Genomic DNA, 18232 nt, shown 5'->3' with positions numbered 1-18232 from the left:
TGAGGGACATCTCAAAGATCAGAAGTTAAAAACAAATTTGTACTGGAAAAAATCATAGGCAACAAAATAAGAATACACAGAGAAAAGGGAAAAGGTAAGCAAAAACTCAGAATAAGCTCCCTAATCCTGCTTTGGGATCCACAGATCTTTGTGACATCCTAGTGAAGTAATGCAGAACTGAGCACTAAATTGATGCTAGCTAAAGGGATAAGTGGAATATGAAGTGTTTTTACAAATATATCAAAGGAAAAAAGTGATAAACTTCCTCAACAAAGGCCTTTGTGACTATATCTAGAGGACAGTTGTGATCCCGTTTGAACATACACAGGGTTTGTCCAGGCTTGAACTTACAAGTGTATTAGGTAACTCAAGTTAAGTGACAATCAGTGATTTAAGGCTGGATCACCCGCTCTTGTCTAGACAAACTGTGTGCGTCTGTCTTTGCCACCACTCCATCGTGCGCGACTCTTCCAGCGTAGAGTTAATAAGTCACAGAGCCCGCTCCACGCCAGATTCCTTTGCCCTGATGGCTGGGGGCAGAGTCCATCCTCTGGGCCCCACCTGCCCTAACACATAGGGGGCAGGAGAGGTAACGTGCCCATGTCTTACGGTTCTAACACTATTTAGTAATTTTTTAATCACAGGTACTAACCACGCATGCGCTGCTCCGCGCTAATAGACGCACCCACCCATAAGTCTCTCTCCGGTTGAGGTAGGACACGACGTTTTGATTGGTTTGGCGTGTTATACGTCACTCCCCTGCTCTTCCAATCGCCGTCAGGGTGCTTTCAATTCCCCTCCTCTCCCCGGTTGCTAAGACGGCGTCTTCCTCACCTGCGGCGCGCGCTGGGGGTCGCAGTGGTTTGCGAAGATCCGGGCTATTGGGACGCGCTCCCGCCTCCCCTTGCGCCCCGGCTCTCGGGCGCGCGCCGCCAAACCACCTAAGCGGTCACGCGCCAGCCGCCCAGCATTGGAAGAAAGTTACTAGCCGAGGGTGGGGCGGAGCCGGAGCAGAATCGCGACCGGGCCGGGGCCGGGAGACACGGGCGCTGCGTGCGGAGCGCTCCGGGGCTGGAGGTAAGGCCGGTGGGGCGGGTCTGCAGCCGGAGCGCGGGCGAGCGGCAACTCCGCCAGTCCAGGCAGGGGGTCCCGGGGCCAGGCTGCGGCGCCCGGAGCTGCGGGGGCTGGCCCCTGGGTGGGGCGGCGGGAGGGATCAGTCCTGGCGCGGGAGGCCGGTCCGCCTGCTCCAGGGATTCGTCCTGTCCCTATAGGGGGGCCCGGGGTGGCCGCGATCGGCGCGGTGTGCGCGGCGCTGTGCACGCCCTCCCGCCCGCGGGGAGAGGGACCTGCCGAGCGCAGCCGCCTGCCCCCGCTCTGTCCGGTGGGGATAGGGGGTGGGTCTGTGTGTCGGCGTGGGGCGGGGGGAACTTACAGTTACATGACCCTAACTGCCGTGGTGTTAACCAGCCTCGCGAACCCTGAGCGCACCTCCCCACCTGTTTCCTAAACCCCTTTAGCTTCAGGCTTCCTTCCACCCATCCCCGTCTCCCACCGCGGGTTGATCAGTCACTAGTGCCACCCCGACTCTAAATAGATGCGAACGTCTCGGAGTAAATATTTTGGCTATAAAGCCTCTCCAGGCTATGCTTCTGGTCATTCGTTGTTTTTCAAGTGGCTGTTTTGTTAAACGGCATATATTGGGGCGGGGCGGGGGGAGGGAGAAGATAGTGTTGTTGCATTGGTAGTGCATGGAGGGATTAATTGCTACGCTGCCCTCTAAATTGAGAACAGGGGTGTTTTTACATTAAAACATTTCAAAAAAGATGTTTACATGTTACTACAACTCCTATACACAAACTTACTGGTTTATGTTCCCTCCTAATATGATTGACTGTAATATTCAATCAATGCAAGCTTATGTTTATGTATGTAAATGTATAATACAAAGCTAAAAGACATGTGACAGCTAGGTTAAATATTAAATAGTATTTTATGGACCTGTTGTAAACATTCTTTGAAATCAGGAAATGCAAGTGCAGGTATAATGGAGTAGATTTCCACTGCTTGACATTTGATCACTTGTAGCATAATATACAGCTGCTAGATATTTTCCCTTATACAAAGAATGTTTCAGAAGCTGTGTGAACTGCATGCTCAGTGTCTGAGATGTAGAAGTTATGTAAATTTATTCCTTAATTGGACATATTTGGTTTTCTGTGCACTTTCATTATCTGACAAGCTGTTCAGACCCTTTAAGAACAAACATGGGAAATTTACTTGTATTGTCCATTCTCTGTATAAACCATCTTTTTCCTGGTGTGCTTCATAAAAGATAACATGCAGCATCTGTTAAATATATTTACATACATCCTAATCCTGTAAAGATTTACGCACTTCCTTAACTTGAAGTCAATGGGACCATTCCAAGTGCAAAATATTAAGCATAAATCTTTTGCATGATTAGGTCCCCACAGGCTACTTTGGATTATGTATTGAAATTACTGTACATTTGTGAATCTAAACATGATTGACTCATTTCTGTTTTACTATCCTATTATGAAATGAAGGCATAATTTGAGGTATTAAAAGGGTGAGAGTTCATACTATGTTTTAAAAAGTAAAGTTTTACAGCTTGATTAACCGAAGTGGTACTATTTGTTACCAATAAGGTTTTTTAATAAGAAAAGTAAACAATATTATTAAAGTCACAACATTTGTATCAACAACTATTTTTGTTGATAGATGTATATTGTAGGTAATAAAAACCCTTTTAAGGATATACTTCACTGAATCAGTTATACACACTTTTTCAATATATATGAAATATATTAACATTTTTAACAGAATTCTGTAGAAAGCCTCCTGATAAGGGGTGTGTGTGTGTGTGTATAAATACATGTACACATATAAATAAAAAATCAGTATTAAATACAAAGATTGCATTAGTATTCACAGAAAGCATCTCAAGCTTCACAAGAATACTCTGAACAGCTTATGGTACCTGGTGCAGAAGAATCTTTTGCAATGTTACTTATGGAAATATGAGATCATTTGTACTGATAATATCTGTCTGATTAGTTGAACTGCATTTTCCTCAGTCTTGCAAAAATATTTTTTCCCCCTTAGAATCTCAAAATACATTACAAATTACATATAACACTGAAATGTACAAATCTCTGTGGCTTGGAAAATGATAGCTGAGCAACTAGTGTATACTACTGTGGGAAGTGGAACTTTTTAGCCTTAGACAGTGAAGCCTGTTCTTACAGATATTTGTCAATGTACCCTCTTTTTTTATGTATAGTAAATGTATTATGCTAATAATGCTTAAACAGGAATAAGTCAATTCTGACCATACCTTTCTGTTATGGAATAGTTAAGTAGCACCTGCCTTTTAAAGGTTGTATGGCACCATGAGCAGATAACACATTTCTCAAGAGTCCTACTAAACATGATTAAACAGCTTCACTTGATTAAATATTTAACAACTTTTACATAAAAATAACTTTTTAAAAATATCTCTTCAGAGAGGAAATGTCATGTATCTGTGCATGCATAGTAGACGTCAGTGATTTCCATGCAAAATATATTGGAGCAAACTTCATTTATAGACATGAGATCAATAACATCACTTTAAATTAGATTGGGTTGGTGGCTTCTTTGGAACAATGTTGCACTATCGCAGTCTAAAACTCTTGATGTTCTCAATTCAGGATTATTTTATTACTTGTGGTAGTGCCTAGAGAGCCCTAGTAATGGATCGGGGTTACACTGAGCAAGGCATTGTACAAACATGTAATGAAAAAAGGAGTCCATGCTCCATAGAATATGATGAAAGATAACAAGTGGATATCACAACTAGTCAGGGGTGCCACAAGATAACAGTGAGACTGTCTTGATTACTGTAATAAGCAGCAAACTGGTTAGTCATGCCAAACATTTGTGAGCCTCATAGCATAAGTGAGTTTTAAAGAGGATAAGGCAGTGGTTTTGAGGATTTAGAGGGAACTGCCTGTATATGAGGTGGCATGGGAAAATGCAGAAGGTGCTTGTTGGAAAACTTGACTAAAGGAGAACAAACGCTAGTATTACTTGTGGAACAGAGGGGGGTTTTACTGTGCTTGATGTAGTAGGAATGAGGATTCAGTGGAGATACACGAACTGTGTGTAAGGGGGGGCGCAGTTTTTTTGCAGATGTGGCTTGAATGGATGGGGAGCAAGATGGCATCTGTGAGGATCAAAAAGTGGGGATATTATAGTACTGAAGCTGTAAAATGAGAATCTGAACCAGAGTTCTAGCTGTATGGACAGAGAGGAAAGTCTGTACCTTAAATATGTTGTGCAGGAAGAAGTGGTGAGATTTAGACACCTTCCATATATTGAGGAAGTGGTCTGAGTCAAAGATGGATTCCCAGATTACAAACCCGAGGGATGATGATGGTGTAAGTGGGGAGAGTTTGTAGTGGGAAGATTATGCTCAACATAGCCAAAATTGAGCTCTTAATCATATGGCTGGGTATCCACAAGGATATGTCAGACAGGCCAATATTTTAGATAATCTTTACACTGATGATTCACAAGCCTATCATTATTAAGGCATGTCTTCGAGTGAGATCTGCGAAAGAGGGTGTGGTATGAAGAGAGGAGGGGGCCAAAATGGAGCCTGTTAGACCTGCACTGAAAGCTAGAATGAGTATGAGGCCACATCCAGACTACCCGCCGTATCGGCTGGTTAAAATCGATTGCTTGGGGATCGATATATCGCGTCTAATCTAGACACGATATATCGATCGCCGAGCGCGCTTATATCGATTCCGGAACTCCATCAACCCCAACGGAGTTCCGGAATCGACAGGGAGAACCGCGAACATCGATCCCGCGCGGTGTGGACGGGTGAGTAATCCGATCTTAGATATTCGACTTCAGCTATGTTATTCACGTAGCTGAAGTTGCGTATCTAAGATCGATTTCCCCCCCGTAGTGTGGACCAGCCCTGAGAATGAACCTTAGACCAAAATGCTGAATGATTAGAGAGGCAGGAAGATAGAATAAGAGCCCAGGCAGGACAAAATTTCAAATGAGCGCATGGTTAACTGTGTTGAATACAGTTGACTTGTTCAAGGAAGGCAAAGAATACCAATTCTGAGACTTGAACAGAAAGAGGTTAAGAGACTTCGATGAAAGCTGTTGTACTAGATTGCATGCTGATATTTTGAATTAAGTGGAAATTTGTCTTTTTATCTGTTGCTTTGGGGAAATTTTGTTCAGCATTCCAGTGATGGGTATTTCTAAAGTGGATCCCTATTGAAACATGTTATGCTACTTTATAAATCATAGAACTGTATTCTTCACTTCTGTTTAAAGTAAACAAATGGAAAATTGGTGTTTCGTAATCAGTTCAGGGTAGAAGTTTGGAACTTCTGTGTGAGAATAAGTGTACATTAAATAGACATAACATGCTATTTGATTCCTTATTTCAGTGGTAGTTTTGTTTTGCATTGGCAGGGACTTGGAGAACAGAATTGGTATTCTAAGCCAATATTTTGCTCAAAAGCTTGAAAGTGTGTGGTTTCCTATTCAAAGCCAACATAGGAGTGACAGCTGTCATAGGGTATGTCTGCACAGCAGCTGAGAGATGGGATTCCCAACTCAGGTACACGTACATACACTAACTGTTCTAGCTAGTGCTTAAGGGCTTGGCTACACTACAGAGTTGCAGCGCTGGTGAGGGGGTTACAGTGCTGCAACTTAGGATGTGTACACACCTGCACGGCACTACCAGCGCTGTAACTCCCTGTTTGCAGCGCCAGCCGTACACCCGGTCGAGCCTCGGGTGTAGAGGATCCAGCGCTGGATCACCAGTGCTGGTCATCAGGTGTAGACACTCACCAGCGTTTTTGTTGACCTCCGTGGCATAAGCAGGTATCCCAGCATACCTGAAGAAGCCTCTCTGGTAATCAAGCAAACTCCACTGCCCTGTGCTCACCTGACCCCTCCTTTAAATGCCCCAGGAAATTTAAAAATTCCCTTCCTGTTTGTTCAGCCAGGTGTGGAGTGCAATTAATCTATCAATCACTCAGCGACCATGCCTCCACGCACCAAATGAGCCCCAGCATGGACCAATGCAGAGCTGCAGGACCTCATTAGTGTTTGGGGAGAGGAGGCTGTGCAAACACAGCTGCGCTCCAGAAGGAGAAATTATGATACGTATGGGCAGATATCGCAGTCCTTGATGAGAAGGGGCCATGAACGTGATGCCTTGCAGTGCAGGGTAAAAATTAAAGAGCTGAGGAGTGCTTACTGCAAAGTCCGTGAGGGAAATCGCCGCTCAGGAGCTGCCCCCACAACCTGCCGGTTTTACAAGGAGCTGGATGCCATACTTGGGTGTGACCCCACTGCCAATCCTAGGAGCACGATGGAGAGTTCAGAGCAGGGAGAAGTGGGGGATGTTGTAGAGGACAGAGACAGTGAGGCTACTGGCGTGGAGGGAGACACCCCGGAGTCCCAGGACACATGCAACCAGGAGCTCTTCTCAAGCCCGGAGGAGGCTAGCCAGTCGCAGCAGCTGGAAGCTGATGTTGAGGAGGAAGCTGAGGATCGTGCTCGTGGTAAGTAGATTTCAGTGTTTTGGGAGAGGAGGATTTTGGTTATGGCTGCATGCATGCATGCCTAAATGTGGAATAGCCCATTGATTTGCTCTATCACGTCTCTGTAGTCTGCCTCGGTAATCTCTTGAAATGTTGCTGCAAGAGCATTTGCAATTTACTTTCTCAAATTGATCGGGAGAGCTACCGTGGTCCCTGTCCCGGTCAGGCTAACTCGTCCGATCCACTGTGCAGCGAGGGGTGGGGGGACCATGGCTGCACACAGGCAAGCTGCATAGGGGCCAGGGCGGTATCCACATTCCTGTAGAAGACCCTCCCTCTCTTCCCAGGTAACACGCAGCAGTGATATGTCTGGCAATAGGAAACCCTGTTGAGAGTTTAGGGATAATTGAGTGCAGGGTGCCAGATTCGCGGTTCCCAAGCCCATGGCGCTCTGTTTTTTCCCCCCCCTCCCCCTTCCCAGCACGTAGGCAGCCACGCGGTGTGCTCCGGTGTTCCCCGACCCCCCCCTCCAAGCAGGTATCCAGCCCCGCGGTGTGCTCTGGTGTTCCCCGGTCCCCCCTCCAAGCAGGCATCCGGCCCCGCGGTGTGCTCCCGTGTTTCCCACCCCCCCCCTCCCAGCACGTAGGCAGCCACGTGGTGTGCTCCGGTGTTCCCCGACCCCCCCTTCAAGCAGGTATCCTTCCCCGCGGTGTGCTCCGGTGTTCCCCGACCCCCCTCTCCAAGCAGGCATCCAGCCCCGCGGTGTGCTCCGGTGTTCCCCGACCCCTCCTCCAAGCAGGCATCCAGCCCCGTGGTGTGCTCCCGTGCTTACCACCCTCCCTCCCAGCACGTAGGCAGCCACGCAGTGTGCTCTGGTGTTCCCCACCCCCCCTCCGAGCAGGCATCCAGCACCGCGTTTCCCACCCCCCACCGTAAGGATGGCGTGAACGCGGACCAAAGAACCCCCCCCCCCCCCAAGCAGCTAGCTCACCACCTTCCTGTTCACTACTGTCCCTTCTTCAGGACACCAGCTACCCCCTGTACCCATTGCTGATAAACCCCAGTGGTCAATTCCCACTCCCAAGGGGAAATCGGGGCAAAACCACTCACCCCATTGCTCGCCATGACTTAGCTTGCCTGTCCTCTCTGTGTTATGTGAGGTATGTGAGAAGGATGCTACCAAAAGTCTCAAAAGTCCTTCAAACTGTGATAATAAACAATGATGCCTCTGTGTATTACATGGTTCTATCTCTGTTTTCTAGGGACCTTGACTACTGCAGCCGTATCACCGGCCTCACATAGGTTGCAGAACTTGAGACGGAATCCTAGGAAATCAAAAGAGGAATTGATCAAGTCTGTTATGAGCCACTACAACAGAGAAAGTAGGAATACAGAGGTATGGAGAGAGAAGACATATGAATGGAGAAGCAGTGTACAGGATTGGAGAAAGAGTGTACATGAATGGAGGCAAACAGAAAGCAGGAGAAAGGAATTGTCTGCCAAAAAAACCACAAAGCAGATGATAAGCCTCCTGTCTCGCCAAACTGAGTCTTTCGAGTCTCTTGTAACCATGCAGACAAATATGTACCGTGGTAACCCACAGCCCTCCCAAAGCCCTCTTCCTTGTTCCCCAGTATTTCCACAAAACAACTTTCTCCAGCAGCCAGTTCCATATTATCCCCAGCTGCCCCCAACACCTATAAGATCACCTACCAGCCCTGATAACTATAATTCTTACCCTGTTCACTCCACCCCCATTATTCTGCAGCATAGTAATGCTGAAGTGCAGCAGACAGTGAATATTGATCAAAATAGGACATATTAAAACCTGTAAATGTACAGTCCACCACCTCTACCCCCTTGCCTGTTATGTACTGTATGTTGAATAAAGTTTTTTTTCTATTTCTTTCACTACATTTTTATTGTTGCTGGAAGTGGTAAATATTACACAGCAAGGTAAAGCAAAGCGCATCAAACATTACTGCTGGCTCTCAGCATCAAATTGCTCCCTTAAAGCATCCCTAATCCTTGAAGCCCTTTCCTGGGCCTCCCTATTAGCCCTGCTCTCTGGCTGAGCAAACTCATCCTCCAGGCTTCGAACCTCAGAGGTCCATTCCTCACTGAATCTTTCACCCTTCCCTTCACAAATATTATGGAGGGTGCAGCACGCGGATATAACAGTGGCGATGCTGCTTTCCATCAAATCTAGCTTCCCATAAAGACAGCGCCAGCGAGCTTTCAAACGGCCAAAAGCACACTCCACAGTCATTCTGCACCGGCTCAGCCTGTAGTTGAACCGATCCTTGCTCCTGTCAAGCTTCCCTGTATATGGTTTCATGAGCCATGGCATTAAGGGGTAAGCGGGGTCTCCAAGGATCACAGTGGGCATTTTGACGTCCCCTACTGTGATCTTGTGGTCTGGGAAAAAAGTCCCGGCCCTCAGCCTCCTGAACAGGGCACTGTTCCGAAATATGCGTGCATCGTGCACCTTTCCAGGCCATCCTGAGTAAATGTCAGTGAAACGCCCACGGTGATCCACAAGCGCTTGCAGAACCACGGAGAAATACCCCTTGCGATTAACATACTCTGATGCCAGGTGGGGTGGTGACAGAATAGGAATATGCGTCCCATCTGTTGCCCCTCCACAGTTAGGGAATCCCATTTCTGCAAAGCCATCTACAATATCCTGCACGTTCTCAAGAGTCACGGTTCTTAGCAGGGTGCGATTAATGGCCCTGCAAAGTTGCATCAGCACCATTCCAACGGTAGACTTTCCCACTCCAAACTGGTTCGCCACCGATCTGAAGCAGTCTGGAGTTGCCAGCTTCCAGATTGCAATAGCCACCCGCTTCTCCACAGGCAGGGCAGCTCTAAATCTCGTGTCCCTTTCCCCGCAGGGTAGGGGCGAGCTCAGCACACAGTCCCATGAAAGTGGCTTTTCTCATCCGAAAGTTCTGCAGCCACTGCTCGTCATCCCAGGATTGCAGGACGATTTGATCCCACCACTGAGTGCTGGTTTCCCGAGCCCAAACGTGCTGGTCCACGGAGCTGAGCACGTCTGTTACTGCCACAAGCAATTTACTGTCTTCACAGTGAGGCGATTCAATATCATCGTCTGACTCCTCACTCTCACTCTCGCTCTCACTCTTGCTCTCATTTTGCAGCTGAAGGAATAGCTCCACTGCCAAGCGTGATGTGCTGGCAACATTCATCAATAAGGTCGTCAGCTGCTCAGGATCCATTTAAAAAAAAAAAACGCAGAAAAAGCGCTGTACAATCACAATGCTGCCACACTGCTCCGAATGTGTACCAAAGCACCACGGGGTGTTGGAACAGGAACAGGAAGCGGAAAGACAATCACGCTTCCTTCCCCTTCCCACAAGCCACAGTGCCGAAATGGGACGAGGTGCTCTGTGGGATAGCCGCCCACAATGCACCACTCCCAACAGCGCTGCAGTGTGGCCACATTTAACACCGCTTGCAGCGCTGGTTGCTGTAAGTGTGGCCACTCTGCAGCGCTGGCCCTATACAGCTGTACTAACACAGCTGTAACAACCAGCGCTGCAAAATTGTAGATGTAGACATACCCTAAGAATAGTTATGTGGCAGCTGCAGCAGCAAGGGTGGGAGCTTGGACTAGCTGTCAGTATACAATCAATCATCCCACCTGACCTCCCCAGGGTGTGCACTTGGGTGGCTAGCCAAGCTACCACCCATGCTGCCTCAGCCACACCGTTATTCTTAGGTGCTAGTTTAAGCCGAGTTAGTGTATGTATGTCTACTTGAGCTGGAAAACCCATCTCTCTGCTGTAGACATACCTTTAGTGACTGCACTTAAGTAGAATACTTGGATATTATTACTGTTACAAATCAGACCAGTTGTGTGACAAACTTAATGTAGTTCAAAGTAGACTGGATCTGCACTTGAAATTAAACTTTAAATCTTTTGGTCACTGTTCTCAGTTGACTTTTGAGTTAAGATCCTATTGAGATGAATATGAGGTTCACACCTCCAGAGCAAATAGTTTGTCTCATTTCTGTAGTTTCAAGAAGAGGCATCACTCTATTGTTTCACATTTGGAAAGAGATTAGATTGGGGCCTTGATCCACTAACACAGTACAAAGACCAAATAACCAGAACTAAAATTTTTATTTTTATAACAGCTTAAATGCTGCAGAGAACACTGAAATTCAGCTTGTCTTGATTGCAGGATTTGTCACTTGCTTCTAGCAGAAAAAGTGACAGTATCTGTAATGATATTGTTAAATCACTAGCCAAAATTCCAGATTTCCACTCCAAATTAAACCCATTTAATTTCTTTCCTCTTCTGTTCTTTCCCTAGCAATGAATTTGGTTGTTGCCTTTTCTTATTCCTTGTCGTTTTAGATCTTAGAATATGGTCTTATTTATCTGAATCAGTTTAGAAATGGGTATAGTGCACCCTCTTGTGTTGACACTTACTTTTTCTGTCTTTTCAATTTAGCTTAAGTTGATAAGAGCTAAATTGATACTTGTCACTCTTGAACTGAAATGAGTGCAGTGAATTAATTAACTCTGTTTCTAAATTGATTAAGTTAGTGGCACAACTTTTCTTTCAAAGACAAGAGGCTTCATTGTCACCTCATCACAAGCTTCCTCCACCTGTGCCCACCTGCATTTCTGGAGCTCAGTACATTTATGCATCACAAAATTCTGGACACTGCAAAGGCAAGTGCTTAGCACTAAACTGATGAGATACAGATGAGATTTACGCTTTGCTATGTGTGACCGTACCACTACCACTAGGATGGTCCAGTGCTTGGAAAAGGTTAGCTTGTGGATGAAGAATAGTTGGTTGAAGCTGAACCCAAGCAACATACAGGATATTCACTAGAAAGGTGATTAATGTTTAACTCGATTAATGCTTAATACAGTATTAACAAGGGTGAAGGCTCTTGGGCTAGAATAGAGGAACAGGTTAAAGAATATGTAAATTAGATGAAAGTCACCCTAGAGTATTTAAGGAACTAGCCGAAGCAACCATTAGTGTTTATCTTAAAGAACTCATGGAGTATGGGTGAGTCCCAGAGAACTGGAGTGAGCAAAAAGCTTAGTTCTGCCTTCAAGAAGGGGACTAAGAGGGAACTTGGCAATTACAGACAAATTAGACTACCTTTGATTCCTTGAGAAATACTGGAACAACATTATAAAAGTTTCTTCAAACCTGGGTGATAAGGTCATAAGTATTAGCCAGCATTGATTTGGTCAGGAACAAATCCTGCCAAACCATCCTATAGTGGTGTGGGGAGGGGGGGCAGGGACAGTAAACATGACATATCTGGACTTTAGTAAAGCTTTTGACACAGTCCCATAAGCGGACTAGGGAAATACTTCATCTTCTAGATCATTACTATAAAGTGGGTACACAACTGGTTGAAAGACTACTCAGAGTAGTTCTTAATGTTTTCCTTTCAAACTGTGAGGGCCTATCAGCTGAGGTCCCACAGGGGCCTGCCTTGGATGTGGTATTATTCAATATTTTCATTAACTGTTTTGGGTGATGGAGTGCAGAGTATGCATGTAAAATTTGCAGATCACACCAATATGGGAGGAGTTGGGTGATGGAGTGCAGAGTATGCATGTAAAATTTGCAGATCACACCAATATGGGAGGAGTTGAAAGCTCTTTGGAGGATAGGATTAGAATTCAAAATGATCTTGATAAATTGGAGATTGTCTTCTCTAACAAACATAGCAACATGTCTTTCCCTCTGTCTATTATATTCTAGTTTTTGAATCAAAATGTTGTGTAGTACCAGGTTGAACGCCTTACAGAAGTCTGTTAGTTAACACTATTGCCTTTATCAACCAAATTTGTAAACTCATCAACAGACAATATTAAGTTAGTTTGACCTCTGTTCTTCAAAACCCCATGTTGATTGCCATTAATTATTTTCTCCTTCTTTAATTCTGTATTTATAGTCCATATCAGCTGCTCCATTAACTTGCCCGATCAATGGTCAGGCTGGCACAGAGGGAAGGATAGCTCAGTGGCTTGAGCATTGGCCTGCTAAACCCAGGCTTGTGAGTTCAGTCCTTGAGGAGGCCACTTAGGGATCTGGTACAAAATCAGTACTTGGTCCTGCTAGTGAAGGCAGGGGACTGAACTCAATGATCTTTCAGAGTCCTTTCCAGTTCTATGAGATAGGTATCTCCATATATATACACCAATTTTTGAAAGAATTATATAATAGTAGCTTTCTTTCCATCTTGGAATTTTCCCAGTGCTCCAAGATTTATTGAAAATCAATGTTAATGGTCCATTGAGCTTCTCAGCCAGCTTTTTTAAAACTCTTGGATGCAAGTTATTTGGACCTGCTGATTTTAAAAATGTCTGACTTTAGTGGTTTCTGTTCTGTTTAACATATTCCAGAGATAGTAGTGGAATGCAAAGACTATCACCATATAATGAGACTGTCATCTGGCTTTCCTCAAATACAGAATGAAAATATTAATTGAATAATTCTGTATTTTATTTATTGTATCATTTCCATCTGGTAATGGACAGTTATCATTGTCCAATCTTTTTTGTTCCTAATATATTTTTAAAAATTGCTTTTTAGTGTCCTTATCTCTGCTAGCCATAGATTTCTCTCTGTCTCTTTGCTTCCCTCGCTGGTTTTCTGCAGTTCCTAATTTCTGGTTTATATTCACCAATATAAATTTCCCCTTCCTTCCATTTGTTTTACTTATTCATTATTTTTTATGGCTGCCTTTACTTCCCTCTAAACCAAGTCCTGTGTAACCAGAACCTATATAAAATAGAATAGTAACAAGGGGTGTTCTTGTGGACAGGAAAGAGATGAGACTAGCCACTCCACACCACTGATGGCTGGTGTCTTTGGTCAGATTGTTAAATGGGGATAGAACTAAGGCTTTCTTCTCAACGCATTCAAGTTCTTCCTATCCCTTGTGTTGAGCTGGTTCTCAGTGACTCTCCAACCTTCTCTAGCATGCCAGACGTAGGTAACAGGTTCAAAATTCTACCAGATAGCCATCTAACTGGAGAGGGGCTTGTATGCTCAATTCAGTGGAGGTGTGGCTCCAAGTGAACAGACTTTTTTGCCTTGGGAAGAAGTTTGAAGTATCTTTTAAGGTGCATGATCATGAGGATTAAGTTTCAGAGGGGTAGCTGTGTTAGTCTGGATCTATACCTGCCCCTGGAAATTTCCACTACATGCATCCGACGAAGTGGGTATTCACCCATGAAAGCTCATGCTCCAAAACGTCTGTTAGTCTATAAGGTGCCACAGGATTCTTTGCTCCTTTTACAGATCATGAGAATTGCGCAGTCAGTTAAGTATTATGGCATTTTGTTCTTAGACCTTTAAAATGTTTGACATGCAACTAAATATCAACTTGTTTGGTGTCTTTCTTAGGTTGAAACAAACAACTTAAAGACTGATTATAACAGATGCCAATTCGCTCATTTGTATTCATAGAAACAGTAATTTGAGCATATTGTTCTATAAATGTGATGTTTCAAGAGAGACAGTTCTCCAGATTTATCATTGCAGTGTTACAATGATGAGTGTGTAGATTTTGTGTTTCCTAGGAATCTTATTTATATTCCCCCTTGGAGTTAGTGGTAGTGATAATTTTAGATGTGAACATATTATCACAGTGTCTCAGTAGGTCAGTCCCTGACTTTACGGGAAAAAATGTTGAAACAGGATAGTAAATTTACTTTGGAATTTAATTAAAGCATTGTGAATTATGCATCTCATTGATTTGATTATTATAATCAAATTGTTTTTTTAATTTTGTGTAGTCTTCGATAAAAGAGTGAGAATTGTGAATTGCCATGATATTAACGAGCATAGAATTTGTTTTGATGACGCTCTTGCAGTGAGTCTTTGTAGTTGTTGGATCAAATTTAGGGAAAAGGAATACATACATGGTGGAAAATTTTTGTTTCTAGGCTATCTGTAAAATGCTATACACAAATCTATAAGTTTTTAGCAATTAAACACTACTTTATTTTGAAGAAAATTCTTTGGCATACATTGTTTCTAAAAGTTTTATGTACTTATTTCTCTCCTCTCCCATCCAATCACAAGCTAGGTATATTTTTCCAGTATGCATGCATAAATCTTATGTCCAGAAACATACAAAGACTTTTGATAGCAGTGGGGAGGGGGTGGAGAGGAGGAGGAAGAATGTTGTTTAGAATTACACTAACTGGTACGACTAGTTTTATTTCAGCTTTTCCTTCAATAAAAATAGTTCTGGATTCTGATCTGAATTTAAAATCAATTATTCTAAAGAATTGTTCCATTATACAGTGTATATATCTTTTAAACTACTTTTTAGCTGCTATGTTCCAGTTTTCTATGTATATTTTGTCTACATGTGTATAAAGGTTTTTTTATAATGGAGCCAAAAGTGGTGACTCGATATGTGAGGCCATGATCCTGCAGTGAGAGTGCACAGATGAATTTCTCGGTGAAGTCCCACTGAAATGAGTGGGGTTCTGTGTATATACAGGGTGTCTTCCTTTGAGCATCTCATTGCAGAATTGGGTTGGCATGGAGATTTGTATTTGGAATTGGGCTAAAATCCATTTTATGCACACACAGGATTGAATTCATTGTCCAAATTCATAAAACTCTCTGAAGGGCAACTGCATTTTCTATAAATTGGGAAATATTTTACTTAAAAATGTGTAGTGCAAATATTTAAAAATGCTTTCATTGAAATTTTTCCCTGCTTTCTGGGCTCCTCTCGGTGAACAACTGCAGTCCCTCCGCCCACTTGAACTCACAGTGTGATTTTGTTAACAAAGTTTAGCTGATGTTTCTTGCAAATATGAACAATTCCTTCTGTTTTCTGATGCTACCGTACAACCTCCCTGACCTGCCAAATGTGTTGTGCCTATACTCTTGCTGAGTTAAGTTGTGCATCATGTGTATGGGAGTGGGGACCATGGGTGGATGAGTAGTGTGTAGGGGAGAGGGAGGCAGGCAGACAGAGAGCAGAACTTGGGTGTCATGAAAATTTGAGCTGATTTTGGGAGATTAGTAGTAGTAGTTATCTGTAGGCCTGAGAGGTAGAAGAGATGAATGGGAGCAGGGAGAGCCTGGGGTAGGGTTGGGAGTCTTGATGGGAGAGCCCAGTATTTGTGTCAGAATTCCAGTACTTGTCAGGCTTTCCTGCTACTGCTGCTGTGTGGTATGAGGATGTAACAGCCCCAGGGGGACCTCTTCCAGTATCAGTGCAAACACACTAGGCTTCTGCACCCTCATCTCCAGTCATCTACACAGGCCCAGTAAACCCATCCTCAACCAAACCCCTCTTCCTCTACATCCTCTCCAACTCATCTAATCACTTTTGATGCCATGACTCTCCCTGGGGCCTGCTCCTTCCGTCCGTTCCCCTGGCTTGTTCTCCCCCTGGGATCAGGTGGTGACAGGGATACAGGAGAGGACTATGGGAAGTGAGATGGTGAAGTGTGTACTGCAGGGTAACATCAGTGTTAGAAGGGCTTCCCTGATACTATTGCATCAGCTCTCTAGCATACAGAGGCAGCAGTGCTATGGGACTAGTCTCTCGGGGCTGAGGTATTGGTGCACTACGGGTCTTCCACAGCATTGCTGCCTCAGTATACTAGGAAAGCCCTTGAAGTGCTGATTCCTTGGAGTAGTGACATTGGCTTCCATAGCACAGCTCTTCTTACATCCTCTCTGAACTCATCCTCAGTGCAATGTTCCGTTATTATTGATGTATATTTCACAGTAAAGCTTCCAACTGTAGCAAAAATTCTTGTTAGTGATGATGTGCATATCTGTTGTCACTTCTGCTTGCCTTGGCTTCAGAAGTCCTTTTTCATGTTGATCTGTGCTATGCAGTTACCTTCACCTCTGTATTCCTTTGCTTAAATTGCATTTGCTCATTTTTGGAAGAATGGCAGTTACGTTACGAAGGATACTTTTTCACTGTAAGAGTCTCCCCTTAGAAGTTCCTCACTTTCAGATGTTTTAATAATGTTAAGGTTATAAGAGAGATTTTCTCAAACTGGTATGCATTCACAATTTTTATTCAATTGTAGCTTTTTTTCTTCTGGGTATATTTAAATGATCTTAAGGAAAATGAAATCATCACTTTTTGGTAATAACCTATTACCATGGACTTTGAGGTTGGTTTTAAATAAAGATTTAAATTTGATATTTAAATCTCTTAAGTTCTTCAGTGCAGTTGTGGCTCAGGCTTCTTGTTTCCTGCATCTTTAAGATCAAATTACTTATGGCTGAGATACAGTAACATCGGTAAACAGAAATCATGGGGTTATGCACTGGTCAACACAGACTTTTGGTGATGTTCCAGTTATTGATTCTTACTAACACGGAGTTCCAATATGTTCTTTAAAGATGGGACATCAAGGTGGGAGGAAATCTAGGAATAAAAAGAGAGAATTTTAGGAGTGCAAAGATTTTTCTCATTGGGGATGTTTTTGAAAGGCAAATATTTGTGGTTCTGTGTGAGGTCTCACTTTCTGTACAGTTTAAAAGATGTTGGATTGTTTAGCCATAACAAGGTTTGTTGGGACTCCATAGTTGGGTGAAACAATGATCTCTTCTTTAAGCATTCTAAACAAAAATTGTAATCCTTAATTGGCACTTACATGACCTTTAAGGTTGCCACAGTACAGGGGAAAAGATGATTATAGGGATGAAGCTGCTCTTTCAAAACCGTTAGTATAACTTTTAACTAGCTTATTTATGTGCATTTTAAGATCTGGGGTGAAATTCTGGCTTTCTGGCCTCACTGCCATCAAGGACTTTTACCCTTGGTTCCTTTTCTCTTTTCTATACACATGACTTTTAACTTTTCTTGCCTAGCAGCTAATCCTTGGGGTTTTTTTGGGGCTATCATCTGAAATAAATTATAGTATGGCATAAGTATGCCAGTGACTTTTGTGATGCAGACCTAAATGGATAATCCAGTAATTTGAGCTTAAAATGTTGGCTCTGAATATGTAATGATAACCTTCTTGCTGTCATATGATGTATATACAAGAGTAACAACTTTTGTGGCTGTAAATTGAGAAGTCAGAGCTGATGCAGAGATTCAGTTGGTGTGACAACAGAGGTCTCAGGTGGCCAGTTCTGTTGATATTGGTACAAAATTTTAGGAGAAACTCAGCTAACCCAATTGCCATATTATTAAATAAATGTTTTTCAAGATATTCATAGACAATAATATGAAATAATGAGAATACAGTTTAGCCTGGTATCAAGTAAATCCATCCGTATCACCTGTTGAGTTAACTTTTCTTTAAAAACATAGAAATATTTATGCTTCACACACATACAAATGTTAGTGTTGCCTACACAAAGTGCCCAAGGGGGGGCAACAGTGGGGTTCATTGCCCGGTGTACTTCGCGCCAATAAACACACCAGGGTGGAGAAGCAAACGAAGTTTATTTGAGATCTCAAAGCGGTGCAAGGAGACTGATGCCTCAAATCAAGCACACCTACACAAGCGGCTTTTCCCTTTTTATAAGTGTTTTTTTCTCTTTCTTCTTTCTCCTCCCCCGCCCCCCTTCCTCCCCCTGTAGCAGTTACATAAGCGCAGGTGCATTAAGTAATCTTGGCGGCGATAGCTC

The 18232-nt window shown here is 43.6% G+C and overlaps 1 protein-coding gene across 1 annotated transcript in view; it reads left to right on the top strand.

The window, feature by feature from the left end:
- The first annotated feature begins 824 nt into the window (after nucleotides 1–824).
- USP53 (ubiquitin specific peptidase 53) overlaps nucleotides 825–18232 on the top strand; it is a 73368-nt gene continuing 55960 nt past the window's right edge. The window contains exon 1 of the mRNA XM_030564295.1: nucleotides 825–1077. The gene's annotated coding sequence lies outside the window, so the exon portion shown is untranslated. The remainder of the gene's footprint in view (nucleotides 1078–18232) is intronic.

Source organism: Gopherus evgoodei, chromosome 5 (genome assembly GCF_007399415.2).
Source record: "Gopherus evgoodei ecotype Sinaloan lineage chromosome 5, rGopEvg1_v1.p, whole genome shotgun sequence".
NCBI classification, from domain to species: domain Eukaryota; kingdom Metazoa; phylum Chordata; order Testudines; family Testudinidae; genus Gopherus; species Gopherus evgoodei.
The sequence above is the reverse complement of the archived record's forward strand: the minus strand, read 5'-3'. Positions and strand labels throughout refer to the sequence as shown.